The sequence below is a fragment of the Haemaphysalis longicornis genome, unplaced genomic scaffold (genome assembly GCF_048455015.1).
Source record: "Haemaphysalis longicornis isolate Haplotype H1 unplaced genomic scaffold, Haemaphysalis longicornis Haplotype H1 scaffold_4, whole genome shotgun sequence".
Classification (NCBI taxonomy): domain Eukaryota; kingdom Metazoa; phylum Arthropoda; class Arachnida; order Ixodida; family Ixodidae; genus Haemaphysalis; species Haemaphysalis longicornis.
In genome coordinates this window covers 154,539,084-154,545,083 of record NW_027526361.1, presented here as the reverse complement: position 1 = coordinate 154,545,083, position 6,000 = coordinate 154,539,084, and the positions used below count along the sequence as shown (strand labels likewise).

Sequence of the window (6,000 nt, the reverse complement as noted above, 5' to 3'; positions counted from 1 at the left end):
CAACGACACTTTTTGTGGTACGTCAGGTTGCTTCTGTGTACAAACCAGTCATGGTCACGTTACCGAAAAAAACTCACAGTATTACAGTTACAGTTACCTAACCGAAAAAGTACCTCTGTTACAGTTACTGTTAGAATTTGCCAAAAGTAACTAGTTACAGTTGCAGTTACTGCAAAAAAGTAACGTCGTTACCTTTCCGTTACTGTATCAAACTAAGTAATAGCTGACAAGATCTGGCCCATTTATTAGAAACGTGCGGAGGCATGCAGGTAGCGAAAAAATTCCCCCTCTTCTCCCCGAGGGAGATTGTGAGGATGCAGAAATGCGAACGTCGAACGCAACGTCCTCGGGTACCATGCGAGGAAGGCACCGCACAACCTTCGATACGTCGATGGGCACGTTCACCGCCTGTCCCTTGATTCCAAACTGCCCTTTGCCTCGAGTCAGCCGCCTGATGCTCATGAAGGGGAGTCGAGGCGCGATGAGCCGCTCTTCGACCGGGTTCAGATCGGGAAGATGGGCCGGCCGAGGAGGATAACGGTAGCCAAAACTCACACAGCCCTCCTCTTCGCAACTTTGTCTTCATCTCCTTCTTCTTCAGCGGTTCCCCTACGGGAAGATGACGATGGTGGTTGAACGCGAAGCTATCTCGTGATGGATTGTTTGGTTGGCCAATCCCTAGGGGCATCATGCCACAATCATCATCAGACGCGCTGCGCCGCTCTTCGACCGGGTTCAGATCGGGAAGATGCGCCGGCCGAGGAGGATAACGGTAGCCAAAACTCACGCAGCCCTCCTCTTCGCAGCTTTGTCGTCTTCTCCTTCTTCTTCAGCGGTTCCCCTACGGAAAGATGACGATGGTGGTTGAACGCGAAGCTATCTCGTGATGGATTGTTTGGTTGGCCAATCCCTAGGGGCATCATGCCACAATCATCATCAGACGCCCGGCGCCCGCCGGCCAAGGGACGCACGACAACCCCCGACTATAATGCATTTCTGCATAAAATTACACGTAGTAAAGCCTACACGAGGGGAACCTAAAATGATGCACACTCATGCCCAAACCAATAATTGTTGTGTACGCCTCATTTTTCTTTATGACGGAAGTTTTCTATCCATCATAAGGAACTTTATTTTGTTGTTGCTGCACTCTCGCTGTAAGACATTTATTTGCAAACATCATTGTAGCATAGAATTAGTTGTTTTTTAAAGTTGGAATCGGAGAGCTTCCCTCTCTTGATGGCGGATACGTCACATCCTCTGCTAAAGAGACGTTCAGCGGGTGCGCTGGATGGAATCCCCGCATTCCGCTGTATGAAGATCTTATTTATCTTGGGGAACTTCGACAGCTCGCTCAGACTTGTTCCTGGATCGTTTACCCACTGTTGCACCCCGGTGGATGAGAGAGAGGCTTGCGGCAGCTGGAAGAATTCGTTGTCATGCTTCCAGCGCTCAGCACTCTTCCTCAAGAAGGTGAAACGTTGCCTCGCTCCGCTCTTCTACCATCCAGGAGAGCTTGAACTTGGGATGGACTGCCGTTGCCAGGGCAAGACTGGTATCCTCCAGACTTGAGAAAACCTGTGTTGACAGAGGTTACAGGAACAATGTACGGTACTGATGTGGAGGTTTAACTTCGAGTACAAGTTATATAAAAAGTGGACTATCTTTGGTACGCACGCATGTGCGTCCTGGCGGGATCACGTGATGAGATGGAACCAGATTTTGCTCACCGCTTCGTGACTGCCCCCTGAAGGGTGCTAGCAAGGGGTTTGCAGTACTTTAGCGGAGGGAGTGAAGCGTTGGCTGTAGGACGCCCATGTACATGTATTGTTCTCCTTGCAAGATTTCCAGCGCCTTCGCCACAGCGTACATCGCCTGTAAAAATAAAGAAATACAATAAACGAGCTGCTTAATCGTAAACAAATAATCGAAATATACTTGCAGTATTCGTCAATGAAGCGGTATTCCTCTTTCTGCAATCATGGCAGCGAAAGTGCGTCGAATGTAGCGTCCACCCTCCCTTTCGGACTTCATTGATGAACTTCACAGCGTTGAAGAGAGAATTCCATCGTGTTGCGGTTGGCACGGGGAGCTGTCTTGCCAAGGCAGTCTTTATGGCTTCGGCTGCTTGCACGGACTGAGCTTGTTTTCTCCAAACAATCTTTAATTTTCCAAAAACCGTCCTCGCCATTTCGCCGTACTTGGCGTTGCTGCAGGCATTTCCGGCATTGACCGAAGCGACGAGGTTCAAAGTCTGTGCGGCACACCTCCTGTGCCATGGCAGGTGTATCTCGTGAGATGAGTTATTTGATCCACTGTCTAGCACCTCCGTGATGCTATTTGCGACCACGTCTTCCCCATGTTCCCCTGTTTCTCCAGAGATCCTGCGTCATGAAAAGTGTAAATTACGAGCTTGTGGGTGAACTTTTTTATACAGCATTCACACCATATATTGGGCTAGATGAATAAAGTATATGAAATGAAAGCGCAAACCACTACGAAACAAATATCGATAACGAGAAAGCTAGCGCTTAATAATGACATTTTAAGAACGCTGTTGGTCACAGACCAGGAGGGAGCGAACGTTAATATTATTTAGAAAATCCTGAACCCTTCCGTCTAACGACGATGATTGTTGAACGCAAAGCTTTCTGTGGCGGATTCTTTGCTGGTCGTCTGAGTTTTCCAAACCGCTTAAACCAAGTCGAAAATGAGAAATTTGATAGACGCCGCCTGCATAACGCGTGGGAACCAGGTTCGATTCTGGACCCGGGGAGCATTTGTTCCCTTTCATTTCCCCCGGCGGTTTCACATTACAGACGCCATCAGTGCGATAGCTAAAGCTTCGCTTTAAAAGGGACGATAACCCCGACGACTACCGTGGCAGACATACATCTGTGGTGCGCTTTTAACAGAAACAAATTTCTAATATAACACAATGGTAGGCTTTGAAATGGAAAAAAAACCTAATAAAACAGAACTCCGAGTCTTAAAAGGATCCTGGGCGACACAGTGCGTGAAGTTAGCGTGTTGTACGTGCCTGCATCGCGTCTCGCCTTATCTAATCTGAGGTCTTTAAAAAAAAAGAACAAAGAAATACCTCTACAACTTATCTGTGTTTTACTTTGGGACCCTAAAAAAGTATAAAAAATTACGCCCATCTTCCCGCGAGGGAACCCTGGTGTGATGCGACGCATCGGGGAGTTCAATTGGCGTTTCCATTGGGTTGATTCTCTAAATCCGGTGAAACGTGTTGTGAACGCGTATGATGCACTCCATCACATTCGGGTGTTCTCATACGCGGGAAGATGGGCGTAATTTTACTTTTCATGAAGGGACCATCGCTTCCATCACGTCTTCATCGGAAGAATCAAGTCAAGCACGCAGTCGTCATGCAAAGTTACCCGAAGTCGAACGACAGCGAGCGCTGACTGAACCACCGCACCGCGCTACCCGCTTTATATTCACAGCGCCTGAAGGAGAGGAGACAGCAGAGGAGAGTCGCGCATGCGCGCACTTGCGCGACGGAAGCGGAGCGAAGCGAGCGAAGTGCGCGCACGCAGCTGTTGTTTATGATAATAACGTGGAGTGAGAGTGTTGCGCACAGCTGTCGGAGAGAAGAGCGGAGGAGAGTCGCGCATGCGCAGGTGGCGTGCGGACAACGCCGGACGCCGACGCAGGAGGCACATGCCTCAGAGCAAGAGATGCGTCGCATCTAAAAAGCAATTTAGGTTTCGTCGTTAAAAGTACAGTTAAAAATAAACCTAAGTATGCAAAAATTCAGTGCGGCCCAGAGTTTCGCGTGAAAATTTCTACAGGCAGCACGGTTCCTAAGTGATGCATGCGAAACTTAATAGTTTATTGGCAAATTATTGCGATCATAAAGAAGCATGGCTGAAGTCATGCTTACATTTATACTCCAGCTTAATATAGTTCCTTTTGAGAAGAACCGAAATATTACAATTTTCAAGCTTCAGTATAGACAATTAGATTAAAACGGGAGCAGGCCTGTAACTTACCTGGAGGCTTTCACAAAATTTGAACCGTTGTCCGTAATGACGACGCATGTCTTGTGCAGGATCTTGTACTCCACAAGTACTGCGTACAGCGCTGTAGCGATGACGTCGTAGGTGTGGTGACCAGGGAGCCGTTGGCACACGAGCGCTGCGGATCTTCTTTCCAGAGACTGTTCATCTATGAAGTGAACCGTCACACCCAGAAAGCTTCTATGGAAAATTAGCAAGAAACAGAGAATAAGTATTAATATTACAAACGACGCAAATCTAGTCAATTAGAAGTAATAAAGGGGTCTTGAAAAGTTCACAATTGTCGCGCAAATTGCGCGGACGAAAATATCACAGCCGCATTGCCTTGAGGTGTTATTTACAATTTTAAAAGTAATTGCTAAATAACTTAGAATCCACCATGGTTAGGTGGGAGGGTGAACAATGCTATGGTATCTTACGTTTACGTTAATGAACAACGTGCAGAAGAGATCTGCGGCGAGTCTTCATTTATTCGAATTCCTATGCGTCTTTTCTTCTTTTTTTCGACGAAACGTAAAAGTGACGTGCAACACATCACATTTTATGCTTACTCGCCTGTTTACCGTTAAAACAACAATTATTGCTTTTTGTTAATCCTTCTTAAAAATATTGCTGAAGTGGCCAACGAAATATACTATAAACGACTTCGTTTTTTTAGGTTCTACGTTCTGAAATTTGCGCGAAGAGATACAGTTGGCTAATATTTCGCAAGCCTCAACTGTTTGAGGCAGTCCAGCAGTCAGCTGTGCAGCAGACCGTTTATGCTTCCTCCAATGTAGCGATGAGGGACGCTTTGTGGTCTTTGTAGAGGATGTCAATCTGATTGACCAGCTACTTTCTGTTCACCGCTGCCGATGGTTGCAGTGCGTTAATGAAACACCGGAACTGTTCATTTTCAACGACCGAAAAACACTGCATATGTTCCACCACGAAGTTCACTATTAGCCTGTCTATGCGACTTTGTGACAGAGCCTTAGGTCGACTCGCTGCTGCAAGCCAGGATTCCAGTGTCTGCGTCGAGCTTCCTCCCGCGCGCCTCTTTTTCTCCTCCGCGGTGGGACCATGTGCGGCTTTCCTCTTCTTAGAGTCGAATTCCTTCATGGCCGTCGGGTGTTTTTTCTGCGCGCAACAAAAGTTTAAATTAAGTACACTCATTTCAAATGGATCTGCATAGTTCTTCAATATATCCAATCAAATAGACATGCGTAACCCGAATCCCTATAAAGATGAAACTCACCTCTAGATGCTTCCGCAGATTTGACGATGACGTCTAGGTAGTATAGTACTCTTTCTTGCAAATGCAGCACAACAACGTAATGTTTGCGGCTGCCGTCTTCAACACCGAAAAAATACTTGCGGGCGGTAAGAAGGCCAAGGCTACGGTTGCACGTGCTCTGTATCGACAGACATGGCGGCCAAACGTCTACAAAAAGGACGAATACGCAGGCCGAACTTATACTATACCGAGCTGGAGAACAACGCAGACGAAACAATCTTTCAATGTCAACTTAATTTATTTTGGCCTACAATGCCGTCGCTTGACCGCCCCGCGTAGTGAGAGAGAATGGGAAAAAGGGGCGGAGGTGGCGGATCGACGGAAGGCCTTTGTAGGAAAGGGGAAACGGACGCGGAAGTACATCGGTTCTCGAGGTGTTTTTAAAAGATACTCAAAAAAAGCGCATCGTTAACTTTTTATTTCGTACTTGTATTCGGAGACGGCGACCAATTTTAGCCATCGCCGAAGCGACGTTTGTGCGTGGGCCCTCAGAGTCGTTCTCCCGCCCTAACCCCCAGCCACCCCCTTCTCCGGAATGAGACAAGATATTTCCAAAGGAAATGGAAATTGAAATGAGTGCTTCACTGTTTCCCCCCTCACCCTACTCCCCCCTGTCCACACAAAGGGGGATTTTGCCGTCTCGACCGGCAAACACTGCTCTCACAATCCCAGCCTTCC

The 6,000-nt window shown here is 47.4% G+C and overlaps 2 pseudogenes; both read right to left on the bottom strand.

Annotated features, from left to right (window-relative positions):
- Positions 1 to 1,166: 1,166 nt before the first annotated feature.
- Positions 1,167 to 2,191, bottom strand: LOC144180629 (uncharacterized; annotated as a pseudogene).
- Positions 2,192 to 4,015: 1,824 nt separating this feature from the next.
- On the bottom strand, positions 4,016 to 5,456 carry LOC144180628 (uncharacterized; annotated as a pseudogene).
- Positions 5,457 to 6,000: the final 544 nt, after the last annotated feature.